Source organism: Aulostomus chinensis, chromosome 1 (assembly GCF_037954235.1).
Source record: "Aulostomus chinensis isolate RoL2024-O1b breed Wild chromosome 1, RoL_Achi_v1.0, whole genome shotgun sequence".
Lineage (NCBI taxonomy): Eukaryota > Metazoa > Chordata > Actinopteri > Syngnathiformes > Aulostomidae > Aulostomus > Aulostomus chinensis.
This window is the reverse complement of record NC_141320.1, coordinates 47,603,775-47,612,613: the sequence shown is the minus strand read 5'-3', so window position 1 is coordinate 47,612,613 and position 8,839 is coordinate 47,603,775. Positions and strand designations below refer to the sequence as shown.

The 8,839-nt window shown below is 43.9% G+C and overlaps 2 non-coding genes across 2 annotated transcripts; both read right to left on the bottom strand.

The window, feature by feature from the left end:
- Positions 1-1,076: 1,076 nt before the first annotated feature.
- On the bottom strand, positions 1,077-1,158 carry trnas-uga (transfer RNA serine (anticodon UGA)). Its single transcript has one exon. It is a non-coding gene; the product is annotated as a tRNA-Ser (tRNA).
- Positions 1,159-8,113: 6,955 nt separating this feature from the next.
- trnaa-ugc (transfer RNA alanine (anticodon UGC)) lies at positions 8,114-8,185 on the bottom strand. Its single transcript has one exon. It is a non-coding gene; the product is annotated as a tRNA-Ala (tRNA).
- Positions 8,186-8,839: the final 654 nt, after the last annotated feature.

Here is an 8,839-nt window from a genome sequence, read left to right as displayed (position 1 = left end):
ATTTTTATTTCATCCAGATAAACAAATCATGTTTTCTACTTGGGCAGAATACGCTAACGTTGCTAACTAGCTAATATTATTTTCTAACTTCAGGCCTAAATTTGGGATTGACTGTTAAAATTGTTCACCTCACCTTTGTAAGCACCAGGTTTTGTCTTGATGATGTCATTCTATTTGTCTCTTGTTCTTTCCATTCATAAATCAAACCTGAATGTTAGCTAGCCTGCTCTTACTGTGTTCCATCAGCTGCAGGTTTGACCACAGGTAGCTTAGCTAACTGCTAACTAATGAATGTTTAGTCCAACAAAGAATGGAGGTTGATAGTCATTCATCCAAAGTCTTTGGTTTCAGATGGAGCCTCAACTGAGACTCCTAGTTCAGAGGATGGGTTTGTTTGCTATCAGGTTGCCACCTTTCTGGAGGAAGACAGGAGACAAGACAGGACATATTCTTTCACCAGGGGGTCAAAGCAGACATCAGTTCCCACTGATCCTGGATCTGGTCTACATTCCTGCCTGTTAAAAGAAGGTTTTAGTCACTCCTGTTGCAGGATGTGCTTGCTGATGGAGAATTGTTGGGTGTTAACTGATGGAAGGACTGAGGTGCTGGACCTGCTCTACTTGTAGAGTGTCATGAGATCACTTTTGTTGTGATTTGGCACTAAAAAAATAAAATTGATTTGACTGAAATGGAAACTGTTGGGGGGGGGGTGTAGCCTCCATAGGTTATGTGTTTGATCTCTGAATTCTGTGTTTGATCTCTGAATTCTGTCTTTGATCTCGGGGTTCTGAGCATTGATCTCCTGCTTCAGTCTTTGATCTCTGATCATGGAGCTGATCTGGGAGCAGTCCTGATGTTAAATGCTGTGATGAAGGACAGTGTGGAGGTGAAATGGATAAAACATGTCAACATAAAATTAAATTTGAAACATATTTCAAGCTTTATTTTGTGTTTGATGGCCATTTTTAAAGTCACTAATGATTTGCTTTGACTCCTGGATCCTGTGGTGCCTGATGAGGAGACAACTGGAGCACAAAGTAGGGGAAGAGGTCTGATATGGACCATCAACAGTTGAACGTTGTTGGCAGGACTCGAACCTACGCAGGGAGACCCCAATGGATTTCAAGTCCATCGCCTTCACCACTCGGCCACAACAACCACATTCACACACATTTGTAGGAGACTGAAATTCACCAAATTATCTTTATTCTTATCTTTATTGTTATCATTTTGATGTTCTAGAGGAGACAACATCTGATCTTTGTTAGAGCCACCAGTCAAAGGTTTTCTTTAAAGGCTGTAGCAGCTGAGAATGAGGAATTAATAACCATCTTAGTGAGGACATTTTGAAACAATGACAGAAAAGATGACATTTTGCCAGCTCTGCTGCTCCAGCCAGTGTTGGACGGTGACTTGGGAATCTTTATTGTTGAATATCAGACTCCACTGGTGAGTGGATGCTGTATAAATTCCATCCATAAATGGAGGTGGATCCTAAAAGGGCTCGTTGACTCAGGAGGATCTCTCCACCCTACAGACTGTAAAGGAACCATCAAAGATGGCAGTTGGAGTTCTGTGGATCTGTGCTGGATTCCTCGTCCTCACGGACCAGAAGTCTGTCTGAAATACGACACTGATTGATGATCTTTTAATGAATCTGTAAATGCTTCTAAACTTAAGAGGAAAACAAATCTATCTTTTATATTAATTTTCATCATGGGAACGGACGTCTGCTGTGGTTGGTTTTTAAACGAGAGCATTAAAGGACAGACAGCAGAAGGCAAATAAATAGAAGAAAAGACAAAAGAGAGAGAGAGAGAGAGAAAGAATGAGAGGGAGGGAGGGCTCGAGTGGGGCTACTTCCTCTTCCTCTGCTCCAGTTGGTTCCGCCCTGTCTGCTGGTGTCTCCACTGCTGTCACAGAGCGGCTGATTGTCACACCAAGAGACCGCAAGTGTCTCATGTTCAGTGTCTGGCACGGGACTTTGCAAAAGTAGGTAGTTATAGTTACTAGTTACTTCTGCCAAAATGTAACTGAGATAGTACCTGAGTTCCTCCACTCTGAAAGTAACTACTCACCAGGGAAAGTAACTACTGCAAGAAGACAGACATGTCCTCCCTCAAGCCTCAAACAGACCATTGGTCCTGTTTGGTGTTCCAAGTCACACGTCTGGCCTTCTGTTTGAGGGGAGGAAGGTGTGGGGAACCCAACCCCTGGTTTACTGGGAGATTCATCACAGCCGACTTGGCACACACTTTGTCTCTGACCAAAAGACACAACAGGACCTCAGAGGACCGTACGACTCTTCATTTCTTTTCACCAGGAGAGAAGTCTTTGTTTTTTGGAAAATGGCCGATTGCAACGGTAAGCAATTTCTTTATGTATTGTTGACTTTAACTGATGCGATGATAAATTAGTAGAGTGCTTTTCAACATTTGAAACCTTTTTTTGTTGAGGAAAAGTCCGGTGAGCCTCTCTGTATGATCATATCATTAACAAATAAATATTTGATTGAGTAAACCACTAAAACTTCTAGCCCATGACCTTTGCTTTCAAACACCCAGATTGACCACGTGCCTTCTGTTTTAGGGGAGGAGGGGTGAGGAACCCCAACCCTGCCTTTGAGCTGCTCTGGCTGTTTGACCTCTGTTCAATGGTGTTGTTATTTCTGCTTCTCTTTGACTGTATGGAACAAAACAAGCTGAGGGCCAGCGAGTGTATTCAGAGATGGAGGCCAGGAAGCTGGAATCTCCACCAGAGGAAGCTTCAGGGTGTGCAGGACCATACCTGGATCATGAAGACGGGTTCATGGATCGGGAACTTTCAGCCAAACTCATGGAGCGTCTAAGAACTGTTGTCTGACTGCTGCTCAATGCTGCCATGAACACACAGTGGACTGATGACTGGTGATGAAGCATTCATGTGAGAGCAACCACACGTGGGGAGGAAATACCTGATGACTATTTTGAAAGAGATCATGAAAACATACGATCCAGGCTTTGGAACAGAAACCTCATCTGCACAATTAGAAAGGACCTGTTCCTGAACCACAGGCTCATCAGTCCTGCTAAGATCACGGGCGCTGCTGAGACACTGTTGGAGACACTGTTGGAGACACTGGCGCAAGCAGGGGTGGCACCAAGAGCGACTGGTGACTATTGGAAAGTACACAGGTAGGTGACCACTGCTGGAACATTCATGCTGAACAAGCAGGATCTCAAACATTGGTATTCTACTTAGGTGGCGCTACAGAGTTGGATGTACTATTTTGACTACTCTGACTTTGCCTACATGCAGGAATGCTGCCCAGGCCTGTGCACTGCTAATGGGACTGATGGGTGCCCTCAACCTTGCATGTCCCCCACGACTGTGCTACACTTCTGAAGTGTTTCAAAAACTTCTCTTGGATCTGGATGGACTTCAACTGTCCCCCAAAGTCCACGCATTAAAGGTGAAATTGTCTTGAATGAAGATTTGAAGTGACAAACTTCACAATGCCAAACCGGTGAGGTCAAGTTTGAATGGATGATGTTGCAGTTGAACAAGATTTGAAAGCACTTTGATGAAGCGTTTCAGGAGTTCTTGTCACGCTCACTGACTGTTACACACTTACGCTCACACACTCTCACACACTCACTTTACAGATGTGCGGTACACACACGGTGAAGAGGTTTTTGCGAAGAACATTTTTGTTTTGTTTTTTTAACAACATTTTGGTTTTGTTTTTTTAAGAACATTTTGGTTAGTTTTTTCCTGAAAGTACTTGTAATACAGTGATTCTTAAAAATAAATATGTATTTGTACTTTGACTACTCTAAATTGACTGTAGGTATGAATGTGAGTGTGAATGGTTGTTCGTCTCTCTATGTTGGCCCTGCGATGGACTGGCGACCTGTCCAGGGTGAACCCTGCCTCTCGCCCGTTGACGCTGGGATAGGTTCCAGCCCCCCCCCCGTGACCCTTAATGTGTAGGAATAAGCGGAAGACAATGGATGGATGTATTTAATTTTACTGTATTTTAGTTGTGTGATCCTCTTCCTGAGCCTGTCTACCTGGACAGTGAGGACCAACAGGACATCCTTGGTGCCTTTCTGAAGGCAGTACTTCATAGAACACCAACACAACTGAGCTTGACGGATGAAGTGCAGTTCATCTTTGGTGTTCTAGTTCCTGGGGGAGGCCTCACCATGGATATACTTTACAGAGTTTGTCCTTGCAGGAGTCAGTGACTTAATAGAGTCTAACAAAGGGTTGAACCTGAATGAGACAGTCACCCTTCAACATGGGGCCATGGCAGAGTGAACCAAGAACACTACAATGGGGGTGAGAGTGGAGCCATGATGGATTCACAGTTCGTCACCTCCACCATCATGTGGACCACCTGATCACCTCTCCCTCAACCTCTGAATAACAACAACATCCAACAACAGAGACTATAGACAATGACTCAAGAACACAGGACTCTGTGGTCTCAGCTTGAGATGCAGAGGGTCCACCAAGACCACCACACACCTCAGCCCCCTAAAGACAGTCCACCCCCAGGATCCTGCCCCCCTCTGCTCCAACTCAGCCCTCCATTCATAACGTGACTTTCGCTACGTCCGAACTGCCAAGTACCAACCTACGTCCTCCTGCTACAACCTAAACATGGCGGCACCACTCAGACACCCGAGAAGATTGGTGGTGAAGCACGACCTCTGCTGGCAGAGCACAGACACCGCAATTAGGTAGACAGCACCAACGAAAGCCCCACATGCTGGCCTGACTGTGGTACTGCACTCCACTCTGAACGCACCCTTCACTCATTCTCTATTATTAAGCACATTAACGCACCTGTACAGTTGTGTTCACATTATATACATATTATATATTTATGCTTGGCCGTTTTTGATGAACTTGGGCGGTACTCTGGTGCAGGGATGAGGTCATGGAGCTGATCTGGGAGCAGTCCTGATGTTAAATGCTGTGATGAAGGACAGAGTGGTGGCAAAATGAGTCAAATTTAAATTGTCAACAGTTCAACGTTGTTGGCAGGACTCCAACCTGAGCAGGGAGACCCCAATGGATTTCTAGTCCATCGCCTTCACCACTCGGCCACAACGACCACATTCACACACATTTGTAGGAGACTGAAATTAGACAATGAAAGTTCATGTCAGCACAGTCAAACATTTTTTGGCCTCTCTCAAAGACAAACTATTTGTGTGTGTGTGTGTGTGTGTGTGTGTGTGTGTGTGTGTGTGCCAGTGTTGTGACTGAGCAGTGAAGAAGACGACCTTCTGACTCCATTTTCTTTGTTGCTCTTCTATCAGTTCCTCAGTTTCACTCATCAAGTGAAGCAGCTTTGACAGGTTTACTTCTCTGTGTTCACAACTTTGGTCTTTAAACTCCTGACAAACTCACCACGTCACACATTTGGTGAATTAAAGCAACAAATAATGACATCATGATGATTCAGGTTAGGGGGGCACGGCCTGGAGGCAGAGTGGCCGTCCAGCAGAGTTGCTGGTTCAGTTCTCACTTCAGCTGGTGACCATGTTGAAGTGTCCTTGAGCAAGACACTGAGCCCCTCATTGCTCCTGATGACCAGCATCCAAGACCAACAAGCTTCTGATTGGCTCTGATTCTCTGAGGCAAAGTCCAACACAGGAAACAGAAACTCTTGAGGTTGTCTCACATTTTTTAAAGAAACTCAGCACAGGACAGTGATAGGAGGCTTGTTTCCTTGATGTGGGCTTCACCTCCACTGTTGTCCACATTTAAATGCTGGCTGATGCTGGTCCCCTGTTGAAACCTGGACCAGACCAGGGACCTTCAGACCTTCAGTCTAACGCTGTTCCAGCATTGGATGAAAGAGACTGGTGCTCTCATCTTCTTCAACATTGACTTGTTCTACCAGGACAAGAGAATCTGAGCTTGGATGTCATTTAGCAGTCAAAGGCTTGTTAAACTGGTCAACATCAGCTGGTGTTCACTCTGATGATGTAGCGATGGTCTGGATTCTTCCTTCTGGAGCACCAAGCTGCTGGGAAGAAGCCTGATGATGTCAGAGTTGTGTTCAGTGGCTCCTGCTGGGTCCATTTCTGACAAATGGGCTCCAAAGAGTTCAGCTGTTTCAAAGGCTCAGAGAAAGCAGCACATCATGGTGGTCAGGAGACGAGGTGGCCGAGTGGTTAAGGTGATGGACTGCTGATCCATTGAGCTCTGCAGGCGTGGGTTCCAATCCCATCCTCGTCGTAGGAGACTTTGGTTTCTGCTCCTAGATTCTGGAACGACTCTGAAGTGTGAGGCTTTTCAAGAGGAGATCCTGCAGCACCAGAGAGCTGCAGTTGCAGGACCCCACAGCAGCACCAGAGAGCTGCAGTTCCCTACAACGCCACCTGTTGAGTTGGGTGGCAGCAAAATACTTTCTCACTATAGTATTCAAGGTTTATTACGATTCCACAAAAATACTTTCTAATTTATAGTTTTAAAGGTTCGTTCCACCAAATACTTTCTAATTTATAGTTTTAAAGGTTCATTCCACCAAAATACTTTCTAATTTATAGTTTTAAAGGTTCGTTCCACCAAATACTTTCTAATTTATAGTTTTAAAGGTTCATTCCACCAAAATACTTTCTAATTTATAGTTTTAAAGGTTCATTCCACCAAAATACTTTCTAATGTATAGTTTTAAAGGTTCGTTACACCAAAATACTTTCTAATTTATAGTTTTAAAGGTTCATTCCACCAAAATACTTTCTAATTTATAGTTTTAAAGGTTCATTCCACCAAAATACTGCTTTCTGTCCAACTTCTCAGTTTTAAAGGTTCCTTCAGTTGAGGGATCCTGGTTCTGTGTGAGGGGTTGAGGGTCGATATGGGATGATGAGGAAGATTTCAAGTCACGATGGTCCTGCTAAAGTAACTGAGAGTCATGACATCAAACAATGTCATCAAAATACGCTTGAACTCTTAAAATGGCAATAAAATCTACGGAATCATTTTAGCACAAACACTTTTATTGTGTTTTTGTGAGCATCATTTTTCAAACATTATAACATAAACTTTAAAAAGGGTCCATTCACTAACACTCTTACTTGAAGGTAGTCACTGATATCAGTAAATAGCTGATAAAGATTTGTGTTCATGTTTTAATTCTCTACTCTGACCTGTGCTGAGACACTGGACCAGAGAGGAAGACCTGCTCAGCCTCCTGCATGGACCAATTCTGCAGCTCAGTGATGACGACGAGGGATTCAGCATTGAGTTCATTTTAAACTTTTTGGAGGAAACACCTGTAAATTAACCAGCAGTTACTGGTGATGCGCTTCACAGTTTCCAAGCTCAAACGGCCTCCGGCTTGTTGGACTCACAATTTCCAAAAAATGTAGACATCAAAAGTCAAATCATGTTTTTGTTTGGTTTTGTGTTGTTTTGTTTTTTACTGGAGGAAAACTTCAAATTGTGATGATGTGTCTGACTTAGAAACTGAACCCCCAAAAATCAAAAAGTCTCCTTCTTCTGTGCCGTGATCTCTGAGCTGATCATGATTGATCTCATCAATAATCCTTGGCAGCCGACCAGTCACACACAGCCCCCCCCCGAACACACACACTGAGACATGCAGCAGCTCACAGTAACTGCCTCAGTCACACAGCAGATAGACTCCTTTCTATAACAAGATAAGCAGTAGAAATGGATGGAAGTGATGATGAACTGATGAACAGGTGATTTGTCCAAAAGTCAACATCAGATTCATTTCCAATCTGTGGAAGCAGTTTCATCTTGAGGTTCCAGGTAAGAACAGCCAGCTGTGGGCTGACACACATCTCTTCAGGAGCACTTCTATGCTCCAAACTTGCCAGGTTGAATTGTGTCTGTATTCTGAGGGCAGCAGGAGGACGGAGGAGTGAGGACACACACATTTGGAACTGAGAGCAGCTGTGTGTGGGATTTCCCCTCCAAAGATAAAACCAGCTCCTTCATGCTGGCTATGAAGGCTCACAGTCACACTGACCCTGCTACAAATACTTTGATATGCAACAGACTGGTTTCTCTTCTGGTACTTGGTTATCAACTGTTGTCACATTTATGGATCAATTTAGCCTCATGAATGCTCCAAAGGCCCAGCTGGAGATGCCGGGGATTGAACCCAGGTCCTCATACATGCAAAGCATGCGCTCTACCACTGAGCTACATACCCTCTGTCAGAGTCACTGTTTAACTGATGCAGCAACACAAACACAGACACAACATTTTATTATTCATTTTAGGGATAAAAAGGAAGTCAGCCTGTGATCTCAAAGGCTCTGTGATCTCAGTAGTTTCACTGTGATGTCAGCCCACACAACCTTAGACCACAGAGGCAAGTCAGGCTCCAGGAAGCTGAGGCTGCTCCGTTCTCAGTCCAGTCCAGAGTGAAGGTTTCCCTCTCAGAAGCTTTCCAATCCAGCCCAGATCCTCTCTGACTAGCAGGAGTCTTTGACCAGGAAATGAGAATTATATTGAACGTCTGCTCATCCTTAGAATGAAGTAAAAGTATTTGTGTTCTTAAAAAATTCTCCAGATGCTAAGATCAATTATTAACATTGATTGACAGCTCTAAACTGAGCCACCATCACTATACAGTTGCAACTGAAATATTTAGAAATATTTCAAGGAAGCAGCAGGCCCTCATCCGCCTGAGGTATATCAGGTGGAGGGAATTGAATTCGGAATTGAATATGAATTCGGAAGAATTGATAATGAACTTAAAATGATGCTAACAGTAATGTATTGATACTTGCTAATCAACTCAGTGATGCTTGCAGTAATGTAGTAAGTGTTTCGAATAACCTCAAAGTGATGCCGACAGTAA